The sequence below is a fragment of the Drosophila teissieri genome, chromosome X (genome assembly GCF_016746235.2).
Source record: "Drosophila teissieri strain GT53w chromosome X, Prin_Dtei_1.1, whole genome shotgun sequence".
Taxonomy (NCBI): Eukaryota; Metazoa; Arthropoda; class Insecta; order Diptera; family Drosophilidae; genus Drosophila; species Drosophila teissieri.
The window spans coordinates 9,484,193-9,495,248 of record NC_053034.1 but is presented as its reverse complement, the minus strand read 5'-3'; the positions used below and the strand labels follow the sequence as shown (position 1 = coordinate 9,495,248).

Here is an 11,056-nt window from a genome sequence, read left to right as displayed (position 1 = left end):
TTCGGCTTTTTCGCATTTTCCCTTAAAACTTCTTTGCTTTTCTTCTATGTGTGTGCTTCGAACACGGTCAACACTGGCAGCTCGAACGCGCAACTTCGATCTCTTAATAATATATATTAATAGCAACAATTAATAAATATTATTAATACATTGTATGAAATGATTTCCACGATTGCCAAATTATCGTTGTCTCCACTCAATTCCAGTAAGAAATTTAAATGATAGAATTAAAAAAAAAACGCTTAAAAACGAAATTTTAGGAGAATTCGTTACCAAGATTATTTTTGGGCCTTGAGTTCGATTCGAGCACGAACCTGTCCGATTCGAACAGGAACCGTTCGATTCGAACCAACTGGCTCGACGCGAACAGCGACGTCACACGCAACACGCTCGACGCGAAAAGTGAAGTTGCCGAACAAATGGTGTTTCGCTCGCGATTCAAATCGAATTTGGACTTCGCAGTGGACGTTTCCAGAGGCGTTCGTCGGAGAAAACACGGGAAAAACTCGGGAAGGAATTTACCATTTCGAAACTCGGCTTTTCGGCATTTCGGTGCGCGCGTGCTTGTCTGTGTGTGTCTCGATATTATTATTGTTGCTGCGGTGCGTCGGTGTGTGTGTGTGCATTTGAGCCACGGAGAAATTGTTAACAAATACAAACAAGAAAACGAAATCGAAAAAAAGAATAAACCGGTTCCTTATTTTCTGTTTCTGCTTCTTCTTCTTCTTCTTCCTCGCCTGCAATTGCCTTTTCGTCATTCGTAATAACCAAAAATCGAAATCGAGCCTGGAATTCGTTTCGCCAGCGCAATTTTAATTACTTTTCGGTTTTTGGCCACCCGTTTTTCGGTGCGAAAGTAATAACAACCAAAACAAGGCATAAACTACATGTAGCATTGCAAAATTAACCAATTTTTTTTTACTGTGCCCCAAAACGAATACGAAAAATTCCAACGAATCAGTATCAGTGCAAGAGTGCAAGAAATCAAGGAGATAAAGTTGCGAATTAAAAGCCAGTGCCAAAAAGTGAGAGAAATACAAGAAACAAAACAAAAGTTGCAAATCTACCGAAAAAATTTAAACAGCAGAAAACACACACGCACGGACACAAAAAGGAGGAAGAAAGGTGAGCGCAAGAAACGAACAAGGAGAATACGGTAAAATTGGAATTGTTGTTGCACCATTCACTTGCATTTTGCGCGAGCGAGAACGAGAAAGGAGATCGTCCCTCTCTCTCGATAGTGGTTCTGCGGATCAGATCCTCTCCCTCTCTTGCTCTCTCTGTGGCCTCCTCTTCATTATGCATTTTGCATTACAATATCGTTCCCTCTTTTGTGGTTTCTTCCTAACAAAACCCTACATCTTTCGTGCATGCTGTCCCTTTCGCACCTTCTACTTGCAGCGTTGAATATTTTTGGGTTTTGAGGACCCAACTTTAAAAATAAGAAAAGGCTAACTGTTCAGGTCTTACATTTGACATAAGCATAATTTGAACTAAAAGCTAAACTAAATAAAAAGAAGAAATGGAATACGGTTTCGTTTTAGACAATTTTAAGGCGCAACACGGATATTTTCTCAATAAATCTGGTTTATTCTTACTATTTGACTGGCGTTGTGTTTATTTTAGCAGTGTGAAGTTTAAAAGGCATTAGTGCTGTATTCAATCTACAGCTTTATAAACGAATCCGAATTAAAACAACGACAAATACTCAAATCCGATATATAGTTTTGGTTTTATTTAAATGTTTAAAAACCCATTTTCGCTCCCATAAAATTCGATTTAGTCAAGTTGGACCGTCGTTTTGGTTGTAGTTTCTAGCGCGCCAAGTGCATGACATTTTAATGGCCTTTGGCAGGGGAGGGCGGGGGGTTGAATGTGGGAACCATTGGGGAAAAACAGGGGTAGGGTGAGAGGGTGGTATCGAGAGGGGGGTGGAGGACGGCGACAATGTTAAGTGCCATGCAATGTGTTTTCGGAGGCTAATGAGCGGCAGCCAATTCGAGTGCCAATTAAGTGGAATCCAAATAAAAATTTCACTTTTTGCGGTCTATTTTAGCTGCAGATCAATAAGTCCCCCGGGGAAACTGAGCCGAAAACTCCAAGGGACTGGTAAATAGACCCAGAAAATACCATTAAAAATTAACAGCGACGAGAAAATGCAATCGAAATAGTTGTTCTGTGCTTCAGCGAAAATGAAAAGCCTCTGGTTTTGGAAAACCTCAGCTAATTCCCAATGCTTTGTTGTTCACGTGCAATTACTTTGCCATAAAATTGATTTTACTAGATTGCCAAGTAAAAGATTACTAAATTAAGACGGAAACTGCACCTTTTCCACCAAAAAATGTGAAAGAAAGAAACAGAGAATTCCAGCAGCGGAAATCAAAGTTAAAAAAATTGTACACGACATTTTTTTTACTTGGTCGAATAAATCATTTAGATCACAAAAAGCAAGTTAACATCGCCATTAACTGTAATAAGGAATTCAAAGAGGGCCAAGAGTTATGTGAATCTAGACAGGCTATAAAAACAAAAGGGCAATCCGCATCAGAAACGGAATAAACGGAATGAAAGAAAAACCATATGTGTATAAAAAAGGCCAAATGAAGTTGGATGCCGAATGGATGGATGGATGGATGGTTGATTGTCGCTGAGAACAGGGAAATCGAAGCAGAGATATAGGACAGATAGTACCGCTTAAAGAGTGGAGATTTTAAAGAGCGAGATTAAACCATTTGTGGTATAAATGCGTTGAGTTTTTGGCCCGCTTACAGCGAATTTGGAAGAGATTAATTAAGTTTAGGAAGTATCTTCAGCTCGTTTTTTGCCTTTAAATAGCCGAGGGCCTCAGCTGAAGTTTCTTGTATCTTTCTTGTTTATTGTTATTTGCATTTTTGTATTCTTTGCCTTATGATTTTGTACTGTTTTTCTTAAGCTTTTTTTTATTTTGTTGTTGTTTGTTTGTTTGTTTGCTTGGTGTTGTGTGGTGTCTTCCGTTTAAGGTTATATTTATTCAACTTTTATTGCAGTCGCCGCGTGCGACAAATGAAAATAAACGGAAAATAGAGACGAAAACGCTAGAAAAAGTAAAATAAATTGAAATAACGAAAGGTTGCTCACTTGGATTTCACTTTTCAGCCAGTTTGAAGCAGATTTGATTTCCTTTCACCAGCAGGAAAAATAATAAAACCTATGGCCCACACACACTGGATATTCTAATGAAAGACTCGTTTTACCGAAAAATGGAAAATGTGACAAGATTCATATTTTTCCTTCTTAATTGACCACATCTAAATATTACATTCTTATGTTTTCGTAGATTTAATTCAGTAATCATTGCTTTAAAGTAAGTCTTTGCTATTTTTGCTCATATTTTTCTAGGTTTTAAGTTTCTTTGCAGTAATGGGCTTTGTGGCTTTCCCATGAAGGTTTTTATTTATTCTCTGGCATCGGAGAACTGCTTACACTTAATACAAACTTGTTCCCGTCTATTTATTTAGTTTTTCATGCTTTTCGTAGTTTCCCTAGAAGTTGCCGTTTTAATTGAGCGAAAAAAAGGGCTCAATATTAAATTTCCAAATGATTTTTCAATCTGTGCAGAGATCTGGGGAAAAAGTGTCTTTTCCAAAGGGGGTGAGAAGGGAAAACGCCGGCCGCCCATAGTAACTTGACTTTGATTGCTTTTGGCTGATAAACGTCTGAACAAAAAAAAAAAAAACAAAAAATTCCGACTAACCGGACAAACACCCTCCCCCCGCTTCCCTTTAGAATTTCTCTCCACGCTTTTGATAATCGACAAATTGCTTTGTGTTTTGTGTGTGTGGCAAAGTTTTCTCTGCACGCTTCGCTGGAGAAACGCGGAGGAGAAACAAAAAAAAAAAATGAAAACAGTTTTGTCATGCTCCTGCTTATATGACAATTGTCTGCCCATTTCCATTCTTATATTTTCCAATTTCTTGTTTTTTTTTCGCTCATTCACGGTCAACCACTTGACCTGGCCAACAATTTCCACTCCTTTGACCACGCTGATGACTTCATGTCAGCAAGTTTGCAACGTTTTGGATATCTGAGTTGCTGGGGCAAGCAGCAAATGTCAGTCGGAATTATCTTTCGAAGAAATAATTTTAATTTTCATATGTCTCCGACGCCGTGACATGCCGAGAATGAGAAGGCCGGACAGAGAAGTCTTTTTCTCTTGACGGCGTGTGAATTCTCAAAGTTTCCTCAAAATTATCTGCTCTTTAAACAGGAAAATGCACGGCATAAAAGGGCTTTATAAACTGGAAACGCATTAAATATATGTAGGATCTTTAAATGGTTTTCAACAATGAATGGTTTCTAGAAATGAGTGAAGTTAGCTAAACACAAAGCAAGGATTAAATGATTTTCTTTCTTTTGTTTTCGATTTTGCTTGGTTCAACAAATGCAAGTACTTTAATTAGATTTATAAACGATTTCCCAGTGAAACTATAGAATACCGAACTTATTGCAATTACATTTACAATAAGCAATTAATGTGGAGCCATAGAAAGCAGCTTTGCGCAACTCGAGTCAATCAAATGGAATCTAATCAAAGTTCTTTCATCTCGTCTTATCATTTCATTTGATTTCTTTTCGGGCCCACACTTTGCATTGGCCGCTTGTTTCCATATTAAACGTTTGTCACAAAGGGATTTTAATTTTATGATGCTCGCATTAAAATGCAAAGAAATTCACATCAAAACCCATATCGATTAGTCCAAATGGTAAATGTTAATGAGCAGGGAGCTGCGTGGTTTTTTGCCCGACTTAATGTCATTCCATGTGATATCTCAGCAAAAAACCAAAAAAAATATATAAGAATAAAATAAAGAACGAAACAGCAGCGGAAAAAGGCAGAGAACAAAAAGCAAAAGAACTTGGCCCTTACCAAAAAAAAAACAAGAGAAATTCGGCAATTCAGAGCGTTTAATCATTTAAAAAGCATCTTTGTTAGCGAATCCCCATGCCAGCAACTTCCTCAGGAATACAGTAAAAAGTGCCATACGTTTTTCTGGACTTTGCTCTCAGGGCTTATACTCTAAAAGATGGGATTATAATATTTTCAGGGCGTTTGTTTTGCTAGAAGAAATATCTGAACTCTGTAGGTTTCTAATTATGTTGCTCTCAAAAGTGATAAATATATATTTTTATAAATTGTGAAATTATTTTAAATTAAAGAATCATCCAAGGAATGCCAAAGAATCAACCGAAATAACTTTTAAAATTGTGGTAACATTTCAAAACGTTCAAAAGTTTCATAACACACCTTTCCAGCTGTCATATAAATATTCAATCTACAAGCGAACTCATTTATGCGGTTTCCAAAATCTTTTCCTTTCATTTTTGTATTTTGTTTTTTTAACATATATTTGTCCTGTAAAACAGTCAAAAGTTTTCGTTGTTGTATAAGAAAGTCACAGTTGGCAAGATTCTGTGTCTCTGGACCCCCCTTCACCAACGCGCCCCCCCTTGGTCACGCATTGAACCAAAGATTGAGGTCACCAAAAAAAAAAAGAGCCAAAAGATTTCGGGCGGGAATGTGGAAGGAAATGCGTGGCAAGTAGGCGCGTGGCGCCTCGGTCACAGTATCAGTTCGTTCCACCCCACCCCCGCAAGCGTGACCCCCTAACCGCCCTGCCCTCGGAATTCCCTCCTCAGCCCCCCTCGATTGGCCTTGCCTGGCCGGCGGGCACAAGTTACAATAACTTTTGCCACAGTTTAAGTTGCCGCCGCCGTGCCATTTCGTATCTTTTCTTTCGGTTTTCTCTTCATTTTTTTTTTTTGCGTATTTCGCTTTTTTCTTCTTTTTTTTGAGGGGGGACTGGGGGCAAGGGGGCGTGTCAGTGTCATTGCTACTCGAATGCATTTTAATCCGATTGAGTATCTCACGCCGAATTCGGCCGACTTTTCCGGTTTGGAACTTACGGCAATGGGTAGCAAAAAGTATTCTTAATTCAATATAATTCAACTATTGGAATATATACCATTCGACTTTTTCATATATAATTGAAACGCCTAGTAGTTTTAAAATATTTAGCAAAGTATCTTCTACTCATATACCATTCAACGATGGAAATGGGTACCAGATAGTTCATTTAACCACGTTTTTATTTTCACTTAATTTTTTGCGCAATGAATACTACTTTTCTGCCAAGACTAGCAGAAGTTTGATCTTCTTTTTCGGCTGGCGCATTCAACTTTATTTAGTAAATCGTCTTTTTTATTTGCCTTTCCTTTAGATAGAACAAAAGAAAATTGAACTTGAGGCAAGTTTGCAACGGTTGAACCAAGAAAGGTTTAGCCTGGGGTCATGGTTCAGGAATGAAAAGGCTTTGGGCTTTGGGCATGAAAGGCCATACAAAAAATGGTACTGAAGGGCCAGCAAAAAGTGGTATCCTCCTCTTGTCATATATAAATCTCGGCTTGTGGTCGTCTACCATGACTCAGAAAGTTGTTAGTTTTGAATAGAATTAAAATTCTGGGCCGGAGCAAAACTGGATTCTCCACAAAAAGTGTTAATTTCTGAAGTTTTAAAGTGAAAAAAAAAATATGATAAATATTCATGGGCGCGTGAATCATTTGGTAAACGAGATTGGCTGTCAAAATAATTCGGTTGCCTACACAAATCGAGTGGGTTATTGTAAGGAATTTGGTTAAATATTTGAAATTTTAAATACCTAATTTGCAAGGAAATTTAATTTGAAATTAATTCGATTCCAATTAAGTGTGGAATATTTTACACTTAGTTACTTAAGGGCATGAAAAGATGTCAATTAACTTTAAATGTGCATTTTATTCATCGTGAAATATGCTTATGTAGCTGAAAGTTTTCCCAACAGAAAACACAAATAGTGTTTGCCAATTTCCGCACGCTTATTATTGTTTATAATTCGAAATTTGCAATGGCCGACCACTCACTTACTCCTGCGATCTTCTTGCAGCATAAATTTGGTAACTTGGGGCATCTGGTGGATGCACAGAGCATCCAGCTTTCGGGACTTTCAGGACCAGGTGGAAAAACAAAAGTAGAAGGTCGGTGTAATTGAACGCCAACATCGGCGAGCAGAAGAACAACAACTGGAGAGCGTAAAACATAAACAGACAGGTAAGTGGACGTGGAAGTGGAGTGAAGCCACCTGTTGTCAACGGGGGGAAACTAGTGCTTAGCTCATTCACTCTATTTACTATTTAGCTGGTATCCACTGTTGTCCATCCCACTACCACTACCACTACCACTATCCTCTGACTCATCCGTATCTGTATCTATTTCGGCCCGTGTGTATCTTGTCTTGTCGACTGTGTCAAAAGTGAGCGCAAAACTTTGCGCTTTCGACTTGTAGATACTTTGCACCAGCCACCTTATATCTTATACCCTAACCCCTTCACCATTCCCGCCACCGATACCGCCCCCGCCCGCCATCCGATTACTTCCGCTGCTTTTGTTTGGCTTTCGTGCAGTTTGCTATCTTTAAGATACTTTCTTCGTATTTCGGGTATTGTTCTTTGCCCAGCTTCGGCTTCGGCTTTAGCTTCAGTTTTAGTTTTCTTCCTCTAAATACTTTTCACTGCCTGCAATTTTCCAACAAACAACAAACAGAAGGAAAAACAACAATTGCAGCTGCAAACTCTTTGAGAATTTCCCTTCGCTCGAATTCTCCCTCGATTTTCCTTCGCCCTCGTCCTCGTTTGGGTTTTCATTTTCGGGTCTTCTCTTTTCCCTGCACAACTCGATCGACAAATATTTGCCACTACAATTAGCGCTCACCTGTGATTCCTCGCTGTTTGCCTAGTTAGAGAGGAAAATTCCAATAGTTTGGAGTTGATTGTAATTTGCATCAGGGCGGAAAAAAAAGGTGTTGAAGCTGTTTACATAGATCTGTGAGTATTTTCCTTTTTCAAAGTGTACCTTCCAATCAATTCAAGATACCCAACAGAAACTCTATATAGATTATATGACTCTATGCTATGCATATTTCTCCCGCCTGAACGAGAAGTTTTGCGTGACTTTCAAAGGGGCAAACCGAAAAAAAAGGGATCAAAATTCCAAATGGTCAAGAAATCAGAAATTACAGATAAGCAGCGGAGGGCAGAGTAAACTTCACTTAAGTCGGGAACAACTTATCGCTTCTTTTCTCACTTAAATCCCCCGCTCACCTGCCTTTTTTTGTTTGGTTTTTTGGTTTGGTTTTTTCTTTTTTTTTTTTTGGATTCCTCGCACTTTACCCGTCGAACCATTCAAATTTAAATCAATTTGATTCTGATTAGCCACACACGCAGTTTTTTCTCCATCGTTCGAAAACCTTTTCTTGCTTCTCTCCCTTTCGCTCTTTCATTTTGTCCCCATGGTTTTCGGCGTATATTTCTCAGTCGTTTTCTCGTTGTTGTTGTTGCTGCTGCTGCTGTTGTTCTTTGTACCTACAACTAGTAAATAAATTAGTTTTTATTATTGAGAAAACAGGTTTCCACTTTAAACAGAGCCACAGCCAGAGCGAGAGGGAGCGATTTAGGGAGTAGGAATGTTGACTCTTGGGCACGCAGGTTCAACAAAAAAAGGGGGAAAAAAACACAAAACTGGTACACTCGCAGAAATTTCGAGTGCACTTGAACATCCTTTTTTGAAATGTATAATAATAGTGTCAGAATAAAGGTTAACTAATTATTATTTTCTATTATGCCATATAAAAACATATATAAATATTACAACATATAAACAATGGTTTATGAGTTCTTAAATACTTAATAATTATCCTCCCGAAATAAATGCAATTCTTTTTTGCGGTGCAGGAAAAAAAGAATTCTTCACAGTTCGCTGACAGAACCTGTTTAAACAGAAAGAGACAGAGATTGTTGGCTGGGCAGGGAGAAAGAGATGGCAGGAAGGGTTTCGATTCCAAGAGTCTTCTGGCTTCGTTCGCTCGATTTCTTAACACTTTCGTGATTTGAATTTTTCTCTCCTCTTTTTTTTTGTTTGAAATCAATTAAATCAATGGAATATGCACAGAGCTCAGTGCTCAAAAAATAAAAAGCAAACCCCGGCAGGCCAACAAACACTCCATACAAACAAATTATGAACAAACAGCGGCGACGAGCAGGAAGAAGCATAAGCACCCGAGGATTGTATGGATATGGATGGGGCTAGATCTATATGGCATGGTTATATGGCTATATGACTATATGGCTATATGGCATTGTAGTATATGTGGCTCCCAAGGAGTTGGCGAGGCAGTGAAATATTATTATTCAATGCCATCGATGCGCTCTGTTTGCCATCCACTTTAATTTTCGTTGCCTTTTTTTCCTCTGTGTTTTGTTTTTCCCGGCCGTATTGTTGTTTCAACTGTTTATGCGCCGTGTCTAATGACAGTTTTGTGGTCATTATTTGAAATATATACATGTATATGTATATGTACATAGATATGTACATTTAGCCGAGAATATATGTGCTCCCAGATACCCAGATAGATGGGTGTGCGTATTTATGCATTGGATAACGCCCCTGGATAGCCAGCCGACACAAACAAGCTGAGTTTTCGCAATTAAATGTTGGCCATAAATTAAATGTTTGTTGTCCACCATAAAAGCAAGCAAATCAAAGAATTCGAATAGAGAACTTGGGGAATACCACATATGTACATATGTACTCTGGGGAGTGCTGTTAGTTGTTTTGGTAAACTAATTACACTGGTGCTAATACTGGTGCAAAGGTTATACCAACACTGAAATTATGTACAAATTGAATGGCTACAAGATTGGCCAAAAGGATTGTATTAATCAAGATATTGCCCATACAGATATGGCTTCACCTACCAACTTCTGAGTTTTTTACACAACTCTTGGGTTTATTTCGATTGAATTCGATTTGATGCGATAATAGGCATCACACTATATTATCATCAGCAGACGATTGTTTACGCAGGCACACACAATTTCGAATGCCGACTTATATGGGCAATGGTTATGGGCTATATAAATGATGATGCTGCTCATTTCTTGTTCGAAATTGTTGTTCTTGCTTTGCTGTTTTTGTTATTATGGTGGTTGTTGTTGTGTGTGGGCCGCTGTTTTTTTGTTTCTGTTTTGTTTTTGTTGTCGAAATGCCGCCTCTGATAAATGAGTTTTGGCTTTTTTGTTAAAACGACGTGGGAAAATAATGCATTGATTTACATGGCAACACAAGCTGACCATCGAAACAATGGGCATCTCAAGACCCCCGTCTAGTCATTCTGGATTCGGAAAGAGAGTCAATCTGGTGATTGGGAACAGAATGGTATTTGGACTGAAGTGCGGACTCAACGTGGATCAAGTGGGAAGTTTTCTGGAAAATCGCCAAGAATATATGTGTATTTCCGAGAAAGAGAAACACATTCGGCAATATACTTACAAGTTATTATACTGCAAATAAGTTTAGTACATTTAATAATGAGTGTTATTCAAACGAAATATATGTATTCTTTATATACTCGTTTCGTTTTTGCTTAGTTTTAGTCCCGAGTCTTGAGTCCATGAGAATGCATTTTCAAGCAGCTCCAGAGCAGCATTAGCTCGGTGTGAAAAATAGCCACTCATTTTCAACTTAATCCCCGAACCAATCTCGATTCCCAATTACTTGACCATTTATTTTACTGCATCCTCCCACTTCTTCACCCCCTCCACTTCCCCCATTGCACAGTCACTTGGAACAGCTGTTAAACTATTCAAAAGTAATCGCTCCACTTCTGGTTCCCCACTCACACTGCCCCATTTCCACTCCCACACCTTGAGCTCCTCCTCCTCGCACCATGATTCACTTGTTTGGCTACTTTCTCAAAGAAAACGAGGAAGAAGCCGAAACTAGAGTGGAAATATCACTGAGGAAAAAACCCTCAGACTTGTAGTCAATGCTTCGTACTAAATACAATGGGATTTTGGTGGCACATTTCAATTCAAGTAAAACGATTGTCTAAATTAACTTTTGATATGCAGATGAAGGCTTTAAATTTCAGCAGGTATGAACATTTCAAACGGCCTACATCTCCTAATTGGTTATTCACATTTGGCC

At 38.6% G+C, this 11,056-nt stretch overlaps 1 protein-coding gene across 1 annotated transcript in view; it reads left to right on the top strand.

Moving 5' to 3' along the window:
• The first annotated feature begins 460 nt into the window (after window positions 1-460).
• The window catches only part of LOC122624419 (midnolin homolog), an 87,682-nt gene continuing 77,086 nt past the window's right edge, over window positions 461-11,056 (top strand). The window contains exons 1-2 of the mRNA XM_043803950.1: window positions 461-1,125; window positions 6,960-7,123. The gene's annotated coding sequence lies outside the window, so the exon portion shown is untranslated. The remainder of the gene's footprint in view (window positions 1,126-6,959; window positions 7,124-11,056) is intronic.